The 18,339-nt window shown below is 45.0% G+C and overlaps 1 protein-coding gene across 1 annotated transcript in view; it reads right to left on the reverse strand.

The window, feature by feature from the left end:
• The window catches only part of LOC146863772 (uncharacterized), a 183,835-nt gene extending 168,200 nt beyond the window's left edge, over positions 1 to 15,635 (reverse strand). Inside the window, exon 1 of the mRNA XM_085627969.1 lies at positions 15,361 to 15,635. The gene's annotated coding sequence lies outside the window, so the exon portion shown is untranslated. The remainder of the gene's footprint in view (positions 1 to 15,360) is intronic.
• Between the last annotated feature and the right edge of the window lie 2,704 nt (positions 15,636 to 18,339).

Genomic DNA, 18,339 nt, shown 5'->3' on the forward strand with positions numbered 1-18,339 from the left:
GTTGGTTCTTTCTGCATTTCTCTTGCTTCTTTCTGGATCTCTGTTGCTTCTTTCAGCACTTCTTTTGTCTCTTTTTGCACTTCTCTTGCCTGTTTCTGTACCTCTCTTGCCTCTTTCTGCACCTCTGCTTATTTCTGCACTCCTCTTGCTGTTTTCTGTACCCCTCTGGCTCTTTCTGTACTTCTTGTGACTATTTCTGCTCCTCTCTTGCCTGTTTCTGCACCTCTGTTGCTTTTTTTGCACCCCTCTTGTCTCTTTATGCACCCCTCTTGCTTCTATGCACCCCTCTTCCCTCTTTTTGCACCTGTTTTGCTTCTTTCTGCACCCCTGTTCCCTCTTTCTGCACCTCTCCTGCCTGATTCTGCACTTGTTTTCCCTCTTTCTGCACTTCTCTTGACTCTTTCTGCATTTCTGTTTTTTCTTTCTGCACTTCTCTTGACTCTTTCTGAACCCATCTTGCAAGTTTCTGTAACCCTGTTGCTTCTTTCTGCACTTCTTGTGCTTCTTTCTGTATCTCTATTGCCTCTTTCTGCACCTCTTGCTTCTTTATGCAGCCCTCTTGCCTCTTATTGCAACTCTCTTCCCTCTTTCTTCTCCTCTCTTGACTCTTTCTGTACCTCTCTTGCATATTCATGCATTTTCGTTGCTCCTTTCTGCACTTCTCTTGCCTCTTTCGGCACCTCGCCTGCCTCTTTCTGCACCTCAGATGCTTCTTCCTGCAATTCTCTTGCTTCTTTCTGCACCTCTATTGCTTCTTTCTGAACCTCTATTGCATCTTTATGCACAACTCTTGCCTCTTTCTGCACCTTTGTTGGTTCCTTCTGAACTGCTGTTGGATCTTTCTGCACCGACCCTTATACATTTCTCCATCCCTCTTGCCTCTTTCTGCACCCAATTTCTGCCTTTCTGTACCTCTGTTGCCTGTTTCTGCGCCTCTCTTGTCTCTTTCTGCACCCCTGTTCCCTCTTTCTCCACCTCTCTTGCCTGTTTCTGCAACCTTCTTGTCTCTTACTGCAGTTATCTTGCCTCCTTCTGCACCTCTGTTACTTCTTTCTGTATCTCATTTGACTCTTTCTGCACCTCTCTTGCATGTTTTTGCATCTCACTTGCTTCTTTCTGCACCTCCCTTGCCTCTTTATGCACCTCACCTGCCTCTTTCTGTAGTTCTCTTGCTTTTTTCTATACCTCTCTTGTTTCTTTCAACAAATCTCTTGTCTCTTACATCACTTCTCTTGCTTCATTTTGCACCTCTGCTGCTTCTTTCTGCACCTCAGTTGGTTATTTCTGCACTTCTCTTGCTTTTTTCTGCACCTCTTTTGGTTCTTCCTGCACCCCTACTGCCTCTTACTGTACCTCTATTCCATCTTTCTGCACCTTCCTTGCCTCTTTCTTCACCTCTCTTGCTTCTTTCTGCACGTCTCTTGCATCTTTCTGGATTTCTGTTGCTTTTTTCTGCACTTCTCTTGCCTCTTTATTCATCCCTTTTGCCTCTTTCTGCTCCTCTGTTGGTTCTTTCTACACTTCTCTTGTTTCTTTCTGCATCCCTCTTGCCTCTTTCTTCAGTTCTCTTGCCTCTTTCTGTACCTCTGTTGTTTTTTCTGCACTTCTCTTGCTTTTTTCCGCAGCTCTCTTGCTTGTTTCTGTACCCCTCTTGCCTCTCTCTGCACCCCTCTTTACTCTTTCTGCACCTCTCTTGCCTGTTTCTGCAATCTCTTGCCTCTTTCTGTAGTTCCCTTGCATACTTATGTATCTCTGTTGCTTCTTCCTGTACTTCTTGTGGCTCTTTCTGCACTCCTCTTGCCAGTTTATGCACCTCATTTGCTTTTTTCTACACATCTCTAGCCTCTTCCGGCCCCTCTCTTGCATCTTTCTGCACCTCACTTGCCTCTTTCTGGAATTCTCTTGAATTTGTCTACACCTCTGCTGCCTCTATCTACACCTTTGTTCCCCCTTTGTGCACCTCTCCTGCCTGTTTCTGCACCTCTCTTGCCTCTTTCTGCACCTCTTCTGCTTCTTTGTGCACTTCTCTTGCCTCTTTCTGCACCCCTCTTGCCTCTTTTGCACTTCTGTTGCTTCTTTCTGCACTTCTCTTGCTTCTCTCTGCACCTCTCTTGTTTCTTTCTGCACCTCTCTTTCCTCTTTCTGTACCCTTCTTCCCTCCTTGTGCATCTCTCTTGCTTTTTTCTGTATTTCTCTTAGCTCTATCTTCACCTATTTTGCTTCTTTCTGCTCCTTGCTTCCTCTTTCTGTACATGTCCTATCATTGTAGGCATAGTTAGAAATTAGCATTTAAAAAACCTTAGAAATTCAATGGAAAAAACACGTCTCAGGGATGTTATAGTTAGTATCAGCATCTAAAAACCTTAGATATTTACTGAAAGAACTATAGGCTTCAGAGACGTTTTAGTTCGGAATTAGTATTTAAAAAACCTTAGATATTCACTGAAAAAAACACAGGTTTCAGGGACGTTATAGTTACGCTGATATTTCACTCGTACCAAACCAGAGAAATTAAGCTGTTATAGTTAGCTGAGCTAACTATAAATCACACCCCAGCATATCACTGCTGATGACATCACATATTACATCACTCCTGACATGATCAGTGATATCACTCATGACATCACTGATGACATCTCAAATGATATCACTGATGATATCACTGATGACATAGGAGTGACTTATTGGTTTATCTGTGTATGCATTGGTAGTGATATAGGTAGCATATAAGCATATACCACAGTTAGGTGTGCATGCACCACCTTACCCAGGCTGCAGTAGCAGACCTGTGGTGTCATTTTGGAGGGCTTCCCAGGGGTGGCATAATACATGCTTCAGCCCCTGGTAGGCCTCTGGGGTACCTATGCCCTGGGTACATTGTATACCATATACTAGGGACTTATAAGGGCACTCCAGAATCCAATCTGAGATGTACCTAAGGTACATGTAAACCATTTTAGAGAGGAAGCAGCTAGGCTGGGGTCCTGAATGGCAGGGCCCCAGCCAGACTAAAGTCGAAAAACAGTGAAACATCAGCAAAAAGTGGGGGTACCCATGTGAAGCAGATCCTATTCTCCTACACCACATCCAGCCCAAAGACTGGGCAAACAATTTTGAATCTCTTTATTGTAGCACAACCCCATTCCACTCACCAGATCCCATGCAGGAAGACAATAACACCTATCAAGAAATAAATACTGCATGTACAATCATCTTTTTCCTGCCAGACAGGTAAAATGATGTCTCCCTCAGAGGGAGAGAAAGGCTCCAGGCTTGGACAGGGTCCTCTGGACTTGTTTCGTTCTGAACCCAAAATCTGGGTGCCTTACATAAATCTCATGTCCAGTGCCATAGTTGCCCCAGTTCCTCCTACTTTGAAGAGAACCAAGATTGTTTCTATTTTTAAAAAGGTTTTTAGAAACCTGACAATCAGTCTTTTGCATATTATTCAAAAGATTAAATTAAAGATAATTATATTTTAAAGTCATTTTCAAATAAAGAACTGTAGGCATATGACCTGGTGCCAAGGAAAAGACTTATGTAAAGTCTTTGTAAATTGAGAGTCCCTTCACATCTTTTTAACAAAACAGTGTGCCTCTGTTAGAAATTGGATGTCTAGTTGGCAGAGGTCCAAGTATGGAGTAAGGGTAAGTTAGATAGACACCATAAACTAACCTATACTCAAGCTCTGGCAGCTTGCCATAGAGCAGACAGGCCTAATTTAGGAGGCAATGAGTAAAGATTTTCTGCAATACTTAAAACAGTAAAACAGTGAAAACACCACGGAAAAATAATCCCCACCAGGTTAAAAAATTAGACCTTAATTTAATTAACAAAACAAGACCAAATAGACGAAAATGCAGTAAGTAGAACTTGAGGTACTAATTTTTAAAGAATATCTGCAAATATAGTGCTTAAAAGCATAAAGCCCCAACTGGGGCTGTATGGTCATGCTTGCCCGGGTTGGATCCAAATGTTCATGCAAATCGCGATGGAGCTTGGGTCAGATACAAGGACTAACCTTGTCCCGCTATAAAAGTACCTTTGGATGGATGATGTGTTGATGTTGAAGGCCTGATGCCGGAGCAGGGGAGGCGATGCTTTAGAGTTGATCCCTTCAGAGGCAGGCAATGTATAAGTTTTGATCCATGCAGTCAGAAATGCGTTGTCAGTGAACCCCTTACGATGCGGGCAATGTGTTGTCATTGAGCCGCGCAGCTGGCGATGCAGTGTCTTTATACTCGGCAGCAATGTGTCGGTGGAGAGTAGAAATGCATCTGTTCAACCACAATGCATGGATGTTTCAGGAAAACAGCCAGAAAATCTACTTCCAAGAGCCTAGGAAGACTGGTTTGGTACCACTTGAAAAGGCAGGAATCACAGCTGGCAGAGTCCAGAGGATGTTGCAGGGTTGTTTGAAGTTTTTGATGTCCCTGAGACTACAGAACAGGAGGCACGCCAGCAAGTCCTTGGAGTCACTTGGGAATGTAGAGATGCAGGTCTAGTCCTTCTCACTCCAAGGCAAGGAGGGTAGCAGGCAGTAGGGCAGGCAGAGCAAAGCAGGAGTCCAGCTAAAGTCCAGCAGAGTGACAGTCTTGTCAGCAGCACAGCAGTCCTTCTTCCTTGCAGAATGTCCTCAGGTCAAGAATTGGACTAAAGTGCTGGTGTCAAAGGTCCAGTACGTAAACCCAATTGTGCCTTTGAAGTGGGGGAGACTTCAAAAAGAGGCCTTTGAAGAGCCCAACGTTCCTGCCCTGGCTCCAGACTCACATACAGGGGAGTATGCAGCTCTTTGTATGGGGACAGGCACAGCCAATTCAGGTTTAAGTGTCAGCTCCTGCCTCCCATCCTGCCCAGGATGTTCTATCAGGATATTGATGGTCCACCAGTCACACTTTAGCTCCCTTTGTGTGTGGCTGTCAGGAGGGAATGCATAAAGCCCAGCTGTCACCCACCCAAGACGCAGATTTAGAGACAGGCAGAAAGCACAGAAAGGTTAAAGCAAGAAAATGCCAACTTTCTAAAAGTGGCATTTTTAGACTTGAAACTTAAAATCCAAATTTACCATAATTTGTGATGTTAAACTGGAATAGGACACTTTACCCCGAATGTTTTACTCTGCATGGCTTTACCCTGCATTTTTTACTCTACAATAACGTTCACAACACAGGGCTTTACAACGCAATTCGTATCAACGCATTCCCCATTCCAAAGAATTACTATTCCATCTCCAGAGGGGCATTACTTTGGAGAATGCATTGTAACAGTTTTGTGGTGTAAAGCCCTGCGTTGCAAAAGTAATTGCGGAGTAAAAAATGTGAGGTAAAGCCATGCAGAGTAAAAAATGCGGGGAAACGACGGTTCCCGTTAAATTGTGAGTTCAGAGACACCAAACTTGAAATGTCTATCTTTTACGAATTGGAAATGATTCTTATAAAGTGTAACAAGCTCTTTCCAATGTTAACCTAAGGGAGGGATAGGCCTTCCAGTTTTGAAAAATTAATTTAAGAATTTTTCACTACCTGGACATGTAAACTTAAAAGTACATGTCCAACTTCTTAAATACACTGCACCCTACACTTGAGGCTGCCCAAGGCCTACCTTAGGGGTGACTTATATGCATTACAAAAGAAGGTTTGGGCCTAGCAAGAGGGTTACATGGCAGTTTAAAACAGCATGCACAGGCTCTGTAATGGCAGGCCTGAACCATGTTTGAAGGGCTACTGAAGTGGATGACACAGTCAGTGCTGCAGGCCTACTAGTAGCATTAAATTTACAGGCCCTGGGCACATGTAGTGCACTTTACTAGTTACCTTTGGGTAAATGGAATATGCCAATTGTGATAAGCCAATATTACCATGTTTTAGGGAGAGATCACATGAGCTTTAGCACTGGTTAGCAATGGTAATGCGCCCAGAGTCCTAAAGCCAGCAAAAATGAACTTAGCAAAACAGGAGGCCAGAAGGCAAAAAAGTCAGGGGAAACCACGCAAAGGATGCCGGGTCTAACAGATTCAATGAAAATTATTTTCCCTAAGTCAGGTGTGGCGCAAGTGGGGAACTTAGAGGCAAACTTAGGGTTGACAAAGGCATCTGCCAAGGTTGTGTTCTATCTCCAAACTTATTTATTTGAACTATTAGTAGCTGCATTAGTTTGTTATCCAACTGCAAAAATAATGTTCCTAGCCTGGCTCGGGAGAGGTTACCACCCTTACTTTCTGCAAACAACACATTGCTCATGTCTAAAGGACTCGAAGTCCTCCTTAAGAGGTTATCTGTCTTCTGTGATGCACACAGGGTGAAAGTTAATGCCCAGAAGGCCACATTTGTGTGGTTTTTTTTTTACCAAAAAGGTCTAGGGGTCAATAAGCTCGGGGGAGAGCCTTCATGAGAGAGTCACTGAGTTTGACTACTTGGAGATCAGATTAACTGACACTAACTCTTGGATTTCACAAATTGCAAAAAGTAACTTTCTTATAAAGCACAGGGCCTCAGCCATCCTTAGATTTACCCAGTGCTTTAAATGGTGAAAAAAAGTGCAGGTACTCATCAGATCGAGCTGGGGGTGTGGCAAGGAGGCGGGGCTAGAGGCGGGACTAAGGGAGGGTCTAATGAAAAACATTTGAAGGGCTCAAGAATTTTTGAATGATGACAAATTGCTTCCCTCTGCAATTTATTGTTGATGCCCTTGCATGTATCAAGTTGTACTAGTTGACAGACTATTGAAAGGTAACTATCACGTTTTCCTTTTTGTCAGAGGCACCTGTATATTAAACAAAACATTAAAAGGTGCAGAGACTTGTTTTACTGAAAATTAATTAAAGGAAAAAAGACTACATCTAAAAGGCAACTCTGACTCGCATCGGGTGAAAGGAAGCCATCAGTTGTCATGCTAGTGATCCTGGGAGAAGAAAGTTATCTGGGTTACAGAGCAATAATATTTCACCCTTTCATTCACTTTCAGATACTGTGCCACCCAGCAAAATCTAGTCCAAAATTCTGAGGGGCTAGTAAAGGGATGGAGGCACATATAACCATGTACATATGACCACAGTGTCACTGATGATGGTGGTCAGCAGGCCTGCTGTAGCCACGGTTTGTGATATGGGAGGCACTCTGCACCTACATGTGTTTGATGCTCAAAGCTTCCCTTAGGCCTGCCTGCTCCTTCACCTCAAATCTAAGGCTTGGCTTCCTCACTTGGGTGCTTTGGGTTCCCTGGTGCTCCCACACCTACTACGTGGATCACTTTTTTCATGAATACCAGATACAGCCAGCTGTTGTGTCAACTGGTGATGACCAGTCTGGTGCACCTCATAGCGCAGTAGAACCCTACAGATTTCTAAGCTGCTGAAGTAGAAATTGGGAGGGGCATTGGGAGGCGCAGACATTTGGCACTTCTCGTTCATATCTCTTTACTGCTCACAGCCGCACACTTATGGATGCCTTCACAGCATTGCAGCAGGAAACACATGCCTGCGATTCCCCGGCTAACCATGACCCTTCCTTCTTTTGACTTCTCTGCCTGATCCCTCCGTCCAGTGCGGGGATATGTGTCCTGGCATGTAGTAGTGTGGGTGGTTCTTAAGCTCCATGCCTGGCCTGAGGGATCTAGCCCTCTGGCCACATCTGAAATGACAACTACATTCTTGGGACAATATTTACAGTAGTCTGTGTACGACTTTGCCAATTCACTAATTTTACATGGATGGAAATCCATTTTCATATTATACTTTTGTCACAACACACTAGTGGCACTCTGTGGGTGCAGAACTCTCTAGCGGGAGTGCTGGGTGTGCATCCAGAAGAAGGCAGCAAATGAAAGATAAACCACACCTAAAATAGATGGTTTTACTTTATTTAGCTGAAAACTACAGTTATTTTCCCCAGAAAGTTATGTGAATTCGCATCAGTTCGCTATAAAAGGAGGTGAAGGGCTGGCTGTAAGTGTCCCTCCCCGAAGGCAGAGAGTATTTGACATGCAGAAATAAAACAGAATTTCCCCGTTTGTGATTCTTGTAGGATGTCAGTAACATTCACTGTTTGGGGAATCTAGTAATTTCTGCATCTGTGGCAGGTAAGTGGATATGGGCCTGTCCCAGTAGGGTAACAGCTCTGCCTCCAGACATCCTTCCTTCCAAATGTCGGTGTCAGTCGAAGCCCTGGTCCTCACCCACCTGAATGGAGGCAACTCTCTGCCCATTAGCCTCCTTAACACTATTCAGAAACCCATGAAAACACCTTAACCACTGTAACACTTCCCATCAAGGGCTTGTAGAAGTTGGCCAAATCCACCCACACTGAAGGTATTGTATTGTATTGTATTTGCATTTATATAGTGCTTACTACCCCTGACGAGGCGTCGAAGCGCTTTTTCGGCGAGTAGTGCACTACTCCGGAACCCAGGAAGGATTAGTGTTGAATTAGTATAGTGAAAATCTGAAAGTAATTTGAGTGGTGGATAGGTTAGTCAGTTATTTGGATTCAGAAGGATAGCAGAGAGATAGAAGAGGGAAAAAGGTTTGCATTTATATAGCGCTTGTTACCCCTGATGGGGTGTCGAAGCACTTTTGTTTGGAGAGTAGCACTTATATGGTTTAAACAACAAAGAAATACCAAAAAGTGTGACTGAGCATGTGTATGACAGCAAAATAGTGCACTTGACAATCTGGAATAGGCCTCGTTTCTGACAAAATGCTTGATATCAGACACAAGCATTCTGGAAGCAATTCAAAGTGTGATCTTACATCATAGAAATGAATGAGAAACGTTCACCAAGCGACGGGATGTCATGTCTTGGTCGTGTTTGAATGCTTATATTGTTAGCTACATTCAATGTTTTCTGGTAAATGCGCATTTTTAACTCTGTGCACATTATTCTTCCCCTTCCAGTGTGCCCTAGTAAGGTCTATACTGTGTTTAAGTATTTTGATAAATCCATTCTTCCTCCAAGTATGCGATCTGAATTCTTATGATTGTTTGTTGAGCCTTTCATTGTTTAACTTTGTTACAAAAAAATGAGTCACATTATGGTAAACTTTATATTAGCTGCTAAAAAAAAAACACGACTTAAAAATACCACTGTCCCCTCAAAATTATTTTTCTAATCAGCTGCCGCCCCCGCTTTAGATAACACTCTTTTGGATGACGAGATTCTCTCCTACCTCTACCCTCTGATGTCCCTAGCCCGTACTTATTTAGCCCCATGTCCCCTCCGATGCCCCATTTGTCTCTTTACATTTTCTCTTTTTTCAGCTGGTCACGCCACCTTTCATCTTAAATGTCCCCTTGTTCATCTCATCAAATTCCTTCTCTTGCTTTTCTGGGATACCCCTCCCCCATTTAAAATACCAGTCTCTGCCACTGTAGCTGTCGCTCTGTCCTCACACAACAGGCCCCTTCCACCGACCTGTGTCATTCTCGAAAGCCTTGGCTTTCTTGGGACACCTACCCACCCCGACTCTCATCAGATGATCCCCATCTCCTCCACAGGTGCTTTATTTTAAACCCACTTCCCAGGGCCGGCTTTAGTGCTGGTGGCGCCCTGTGCGACAATGTTTGTTGGCGCCCCCCCCTCAATGACCAGCTCCACCACGGATTCTCTCACTAGCACCCTTTAACAGTGACCAAGTCACCATAACCACACTCTCTCAGATGCATTGAATTAGTTATATAGCGCCACTCATACCAGTGTAGGGTGTCCGAGCACTTTGCATCACACACACACAGTACACAGAGACAATCAATCATACAAGTGTAAATCAGTGTATAGGAAATGTTACTTAAGCCAAAGGACTGAAAGTGTAGGAGTCACATGTCACCCATACTGGTAGGCAGTATAGTTTAAGAGTGCTTGGTGCGAAGAAGCACAAACTCAGAGTCGAAAAAGAAACAGCATAGTTGGGAGTTTTCTTTAATAATCAGAATCGATTTCTAGCCAAATTAACCCTTTTTGCAACATTAATCAATGTTCTAATAATGTATACTTTGCAGTGTTTATGCAGTTCTGGGATGAAAGTTAATAGCTCACTGTTGTATATTATGACTTCAAGTTATAAATTGTAAGTAACAAAAGGATGCCTCTTTTAAAGCAGTAACCTGCTGATCTGTTTACATCATATGCACTCTGTAATCTACTTGATACAAGTTCTTTGCAGAAGGCATATTAACCCTCTGCACTAATTTCACCTAAGTCAAAACCTCAACTATACAAAACGCTGATCTCTCTCCAGGAAGAGAATTAATCACACGAGTTTGCATGACATTTATGTGAGGCCTGGTAACTGCCGGGAAAGAAACGCTGCAGCAGGTGCTTCAAAAGCTTAATAAACTTTCAAACGCGGCGCCCCCAGGAAGCCAGCACCTGGTGCGGAGGCACCGGTCGCACCGCCCTAAAGCCGGCCCTGCCACTGCCCCACGCCCGCAGTGTATTCTCAAATATCGTTGCTTGCCCCTTTCTTCTTTTTCAGATAACCCCTCGATTTATTTAGCTGACTGTGCTTACTCCCCTTCACTTCTGAAAGCTCTCCTCAGTTGTCCCCTTTTTCACCCGCCAGCTTCTATGCTGTCCTCTCCGTCTTTTACGCACGGAAGAAAGGGAAAGCCAGAGCAAATTGGGATTTTTAAAGAGCTTCCCTTTCTTCCCGCCGCATAGCTTCCTGGCGGGGGGGGGGGGAGGGGAGGTCACACCTGAGGCACAACTAGAGTCAAATTTCATGTGGGGTGGGGGGTTTGATTCTTCAAGCAAAAGGTAGAGTGGAGGTGCAGGGGCTCTAAGGGGTGAAAAACATCAAAGCCTCGTTAACGAGCAAAAGGTCTTTTAAAGACCTGTGAAGTACTCGGGTGCGGCTGTGTTTGTACCCGGGGAGACTGTCTCATCCCGGGCTGCAACACACGAGGGGGGATGGGGGGGCGAAGGCCTTTGAGTCCAATGGGCGTTGCGCGCCTGGGTCACACGTTGCTCTGATTTGGCTCCATGGCGTCACTGCTCTCCTTGTGAAATCACCAATATGTGAGCATGCGCCGCAGTGTAGAAATGCGATGCATGCTCACATGATTTTGTGTGACAGTGAGTACCGGTACTCTATTTAATAACGGAGAAGTGCCGGTACTCTTGGAGGGGGAAAAAATAAGTGCCGGTACTCAGTACCGGTGAGTACCGGCCCATTTAAAGCACTGGATTTACCAATCACATCTCTTCACATCCCATCTCCCTGCAATAGAAATGTATAATGTTCAAGTGATAAACACTGCTTTTAACGGAGCTGTATTTTGGGGTCACTGTGATGTTTAAAATTTAGGGACGGAAGAGAATTTATATGGTCCTTGATGAATCTTGACCAGAAATTAGAATATCCCTTTGTTCCTACTTTAATTAGATCCTGCATTAAAACCTATCGTAGAGCTTACCAATCTGAGGCCCTTATTATACTGGCTTTGTGTTTGCACCGGCACTTGGCTCACTGCATTCAGGAATGTGTTGCAAGATATTATTGTCCTACATTGATCTGTAAAGGTCCTTCGGTTTAGCTACATTAAGAAGACCCTGGTAGACCTCAGCCTAAGAGGTAAAATCCTTCTTCCACTGGCCCACCAGAGAGACGTCCAGAAACTGGGGAATATTTATGGAAAGGAGGGACCCAGCTGCAGCACTAGGCACCTTGTCGCAGGTATTCTTGCAACATGAAGCTGCTTTTAACTGCAGAGAATATTTAAATGATGTTACTTCACCACTTGCTAGATCCTTGTCCCTGAAATTTAGATATGGTGTTTTGCATCTTCATGGCCTTCGTCTTCTACCAACTCTCCGTTACACTCTTTATGAGGCTTGACAGTAGAGTCAGAGGAGCATGTATTGTTCTTTTGCCAGAAAGGTTAAACTGGTCCAAGGATGGTGATTGTGTTCTGCGCTTCTGAAGTTCTGTGTAAAGAATGGCTGGTAAGACTTAAGTTGATGTGGAGGCCAGATAATAGCAATGTATAATAAGCATTTGAGTTATTTGTTTTTACTTTCTTTGTCCTCCAAATGTTTTCACAGAGTGTTTTCAAATATTAATGAAAATGTATTTTATTTTTTATTTATTTATTTGGTGATTTCTGATAAATGTCCTTGTATGTGTTCTTAGGGGTGTTAAAAATGTGTGTGTGTTGTATTTTGTTGATAGATTTAATCATCTGATCAGACAATAATGATGAATTGACCGGCTTACCATTTGTGGGCTGTGCGGTACGGTTTTAGAATGGGTTTCCTCTTTCATCGCGATTGCAACCTTCACGACTCAAACGTTCCCCTTATCTATGTTAAATATGTACAACCACTGACATTTCTGATCAGCAGCTTTGGGTCTATTTCTACGCCTATGCCGATGACACTCCATTGATTTTTAATTTAATGGATGCCCGGTCGATCTCAGCATCATTAAATTGGTATCTCTGCAATGTTAAGGAATGGATAAATAAAAACTGGCATGGGACCAGCCTGGACAAAACATAAGTTGTGATAGGGATGGAAACCTCTCCATCAGCACAGTTTTGGAGCCAAAATAGACATACAGCCTGTTCAATCAAAAAACCACTGTCCCTAGTCCGCCCCACTCAGCCGTTCACAGCGCCAAGACACCCTCGGGTATTTGTGCGCTCAACAAATTGCTTAAATAAAAAATAAAAATGTCCTCTTACTGAACTTATCAGATGTGTAAACTTACGCCTATCCTTCTCTTCCTTTTTCCTGAAGGTGGAAGAGCAAGCATGTCTGCTTTGATTTGTTCCAGATTGATTATTGCAATGCCCTAGACTCAGTGCTTAATTTGAGCTGGTGGTTTCTGGTGCTCGCCACCGGCATTTAGTTGTCAAGTCCGGCATTTATTACACACATTTATCTAATTTGGAGATGAGCACGATAACGGTTGTTTATTAAGTAAATTTGCATTACCAATTACTTGTTCCGGCCACCCAAGACATTCTTACAGGTGTGGGAGACTGGAAAAGGCTTAATTGTCTAACTTCTAGGCATGTGATGGTTAGTAGTTGTGTTGGCAGCGTCATTGACCGCGCTGGCAGGGGCAACAGATGCTGAAAGCGGCAATGGCCTCCTGACGAGGGCACTGGCACTTATTTTTTTACAAATTAAGCACTGCCTAGACTTAGTTATAAATAATGGTATGATACAAGAACTTAATTTAATTCAAACTCAGTCCACTAGATTCAGCAATTCAGCCCCCATTTCGACATAGCAAGCCCTACACGGGCACAACTTGAACAGCCTGGCATCCATGCCAGAGGATGCTTCCATGTCTTGTGTAAAGGGACCAGATGCCTTCTTGAATCATCCCCTGCCCCGCCCCAAACATCTGTAGATTTCATCCCTCCCACCGTCTCTGAGCACCAAGGCCAGCTTTGGATCACTTGTTCATGAATTCCCTCACTGCCACTCACCCAACGGTGCCCCTCGAGTCTCTAAAACCACGCGGTATCATTCACAAGCGTTTTTTTGTCATAGTGCTACTCATACAAAGCCTCAGCGCGTTCTCTAGCTCTTATCTCCTCATCAAACGTAAGCCAAGCCAGCCCCTCACACATCTGCTGGCCAAGCTAACAACACCCGCGGTTTTCCACACAGGTGCACCGCTCCGGAGACTCTCACAAAGCATGGCCGCACAAATAAGGAACTCTGCCGTCCACCATCAATATCTGGGGGGACCCCAGGGCACCCAACAATCTCCCTCTGCTCTGCCTTCGATCCCTTGTTTCACTCGGATTCTCTATGCCATCATTTAAATAGCTCTTTGAATGACTGCACTCCTATGTTTTCTTTCGTGCTCGCAGTAGGTGCCCACCGACTGACCTTTCCTCACTGTTGCCCATTGTTTTATTGGCCTTTCATCATCCTTCGTCAGTTTGTCTTTCCCCTTTTCTGATGTCTGCTCATCACACACACATCATACAGAGACAATGAATCATGTGTCTGTAAATCTGAGCTGCTTCATTAAGAGTCAACCCTTCCACTGGACACATCTCCGATCTCTCCAGCAGGAACATTCATCACCAGAGGCATCTTGACACTTTTATTGTTGCCTGAAGAAGACGGCAAAGAACGCTTCAGTGCGTAAATAATATATATGAACACTCGACATCCCTCGTGGTCGGCGCCCGGCGCGGTGGCACTGGGCGCACTGCCTTTAAGTCGGCCCTGCCGAGGATCACACCGCTCCCTTGAAAGCCCCCGTGTCTCTTACACTCTCTCTTGGGATGGGCAGCTTGTGTTAAGGCCTTTTCGCACTCGCCCTTCAGCTATGGGATTCTGTGGAACTGAGCAATAAAAGTGTCCTGTTTCACGTCATTTTCATAAGATTTCTAATTCTTACTTCCTTAACCATTGCGCCAAAAGACCCGTGGATATATATGTGGGCGCTTTAGAAATCTAATTTCAGATAGGCTGACGTTGTCCCGAAGTTCAGGGTCTGGATTCTCTTTCTTGACCTCGGAGAGAGAGTAAAGGGCTGTGCAGCACTGAAGTGAGGGGTGGCTTCACCACTACTTACAGCGCTGAGAAATGGTAAACACTGCTGTATCCATTCATATGCACAATTCAACAAGCATTGTTAATTCACGGCAGTCCGGTCTCTCTCTCTCCACAAAAGCCTGTTACCTGCACTCTAACAGAACTGCCTAGAATACCGATGGTGGAGACAGAGCAGCACTTTGTGTCTGGGCACTGCTGGGCGTTACTAGGAGAAGCATCTCACAAGGACTAGCTCAGCAGAGGCTTGCTGAGCAACAGCACCGGAAGTGGTGCGGACGTCACTCCCACCTTCCATCATTTCTCACCAGGCTAGTTATGTGACGCAGAAGCCGCTGTCATGTCGTCACACGTTGACAGGGTTACACTTCAGTGGAAGTGCTGTGCAATGAAGTGCTTTGCGTCTGGACGGGAATGTGAGGCAGGCCTCAAGATGGCGCCCGGCCCTTCTCACCACAGATTTACTAGTGACATGGGACAGTGTCAGGGGGTACGGGCCAGCCGAGACCATAACGGCGTTGCATAGAAGATGACAGTGGGTACCATGGCGGAGTGACCCCCGCACATCTCACTCTTCAAAGCAATCCCAAGCAGATGAGCGTGTGACTGTGGGACACGAACATTGGAGAGAGAATTAAATGAGTATTCATAGATGGTGTGAGCTGGAGGGTGGCTCAGAAGCAGAAAATCTCACAGAGAGACCTGAGGACTGCGGGGTAAGGCGTCTGCATGAGGAAGAACACCCCCAAACATCTTCACTCAACTCTCGTGCATGAGTTTTCCAGAAGGGTTTGTTAAACAGAGAAACCTAACCCGGTGGCCATGGGCATGCCTTCGGCTTACCTTTAGTTTAATGACTCGGGGTCCAGTCCCGCATGTGAGCTCAGGAGGGATCTCCCGCACTCAGTGAGTGATGGTGTCAGGTCTCACCTCTGCCTGCTGATCTCTGCTGTGTGCTCTCTCACACTCAGTGAGTGAGACTGGGGTAGAGATCTCTCTAGATATAGACCCTGAAATGCAAATTAGGGGAAGGTCGCGAGGAAGGCATCCATCACCAGAAATAAATGATCGCCCTGCAGCATGTCACGAGTGAAGCATCTTGGCAAACAGCTGTGAGTAAAGAATGTTGTTTTATTACTTTGAGTTGTGAGCTTGGAAGGCCAGGGGCGTATTATGCGCAGCTCAGATCCAATCATGTCTGTACACCTTGTTATTCACAGTAAACCCGTTCAAGCCACTTCTAGCCCTATGCGCGTGCTCACACTGATACCGCCCAGTGCACTCAGTCATGTTAACCATGGCAGAAGCACGCGCACTCTCCGAATGATGGACATGATGCGGGAGTAAACTCGCATCTCTTTGCTCAACGGATCTACAAATGCTGAGCTGATGTATGCCATGTATCTAGAAATATAAATTGTATATCGATAACATACAGCCTATTGATAATGGGTATGCCCAATACAGATTGTAATTGTTGATTTTTATTGCATTTTATAACAGTACATAACAATGTCCATTTGTATTTAATTATTTATTGTCGTAAATTAGAATATACATTCAGCCAAGTAGCAGTAAACATATAGTGCACGTAAATATTAATAGAGTTAGGGCTCTTTACAGAGGAGGGGAATTATGCGACGTTTTAAAAATGTGTTGGCTTCTTTGTGGTTGTGGAGTATAGCCCACAGATATATGGCAAACCCTGGGCCCAAACACAAGTCAGTCCCTTTTCCAATCCTTTTAAGTTTAAAAGAAAGCTTATTTATGCAAAAGTAGTACAATCATAGAAATACTTATCAATGCAACAATTGAAAAAAGAAAGACAACAGTGGAAATAATAAATAGGGGAGGTGAAGGAGAAAGGGACTTATGCATAAGTTAAATAAAGGTACAAAAATGTCTGATTGTAAAAAACAGAAAAGCAGTAGGATATGAATCAAAAATAAATAATAGACAAGAAAAATAATGCATTCAGAAATAGAAGTTAGGGAGGTTTAAGTACTTCTTGGACTGCAGGCAAAGGGGCAAATGATCTTTTGACAGGATCTTCTAAAAACTTGGGGGTCTATTAGTATGGCGGGCGGAGGCACCACCGCAGTGCTGGCGTTGACGGAAAATGTTTTTTACCGCACACCAGCAGCGGTCCTCATGCCCTCCATATTTATATGGCCAAATATAGCTAATTTCCCGTCCACCGAGGTGCGACGCGAACAGCCATCAAAGTGCTCCCACCACCGCGGCGGTGGGAGCCAATGAAGACTCACCGCCGTGCGTAATGATGTCTCGTCCGCTGTACAAATCAGGATGACCCAAACTTCCAGTCACACCGCAGCAGAGAAACTGCCCAACCAGAGACGGCGGAAGCACCACAATGGAGCGCGAAACCAGAGTCCCGGTCCCTTCCACCCGGTCCCGACCGCAATGGATCCAGCTCTACAAGTCTTCCCGGTACTGTACCTGATACATTACCAGCAACTCATGGACCGTCGTGGACGATGCTGCAGGTATGCAATAATACAATCCCGCACACAACCACAACACACAACTCATGGGCTGATATAGTGTTCCTGTTCACACCAGACACCCTGGTGGGGACAGGAACACATCCACTAGTGTACCCGCACATGTCCTACCTGTCAGTAAATCAACCCTCCGCATCCAGGTCACCCATCTACCACGTCACCGCAGCAGTGAAGACGCGTGAAAACATGCACACAATGCAGAAGGCAGGGCCAGGCATGGGCAGTGCACAAAAAGCACAAGACCACAACTCCACCCTCCACACACTAGCCCCCCCAACATGAAGGGACATGTCATGTGCCCCTCCTGTGCTCCCCCATGCACAATAACCAGCCAGGTGAACCCACACCCTGCACCACACACAAAACAACTAGGGAGACAGCCACAGCAGGTGTACCTGCAGAGGAACACAGAGCACAGAAGAACAGGGCCTGGGCAACCCACACACCACAACAACACCACACTCATGGCAAGAAAAGTGAGCCCAAGCACAAAATGAACACACACACAGGTAATGAACAATCACTCTACTGGACACACAGCCTGCAAAGTCACACAGACATAACCCACACTGACACACAGCCACATACACAGAACACATGCCAGCAGCAATGGAGTACACCATATAGGAAAACAAAAGTGAGGGCCAAGAAGTTAACCACCAAGCATGTGTACATCACATGCAAGACAAGGAACATATGACAACACCCTCAAGCCCATCAAATCACACATGGTTAGCACAGTGAGTGAAGTCAAACCACAGTCACCTCAGTGCAACAACTCAGAGAGACAGCAAGGCAACCCATGTATAGGCACAGGGATGAAAGGAAGGGTATGAAGTCAAACAGTGAACAGCCACACATCTGTATCCAACTACTTGACAGGAGTATGGCAGCAGCACTACACACGTGGCCCATTGCAATGCTCTATGACTGTCAAACACAAGTAGGAATCTTCACACATACCCCCATCACAACTGAAGCACACAATACCAGTGTCAAACACACAGAAGGGTGCAAATAATGTCCAGTCAATACACTGACAAACAATCACAATCCCTGGGGGGTACCCACAAACATCACACACACACAGGTTCTAAGCTGCTGCAATTGGTGTTCCAGGTCAGCCTTTTTCGAATGCATCCAATGACCGGCTCTGCGGCGGCGGAGCATGCCTATCACGATTTTCCAAATTGCATTAGGCTACCGCGATTGCGGTTCCCATTGGCGGTAAGGGCATGGTCCATGGTGGTGACACACTGCAGGGGACAGGCGTGCGCTACCACGGTGGTGCATCTTT

This window comes from Triturus cristatus, chromosome 2_1 (assembly GCF_964204655.1).
Source record: "Triturus cristatus chromosome 2_1, aTriCri1.1, whole genome shotgun sequence".
Classification (NCBI taxonomy): domain Eukaryota; kingdom Metazoa; phylum Chordata; class Amphibia; order Caudata; family Salamandridae; genus Triturus; species Triturus cristatus.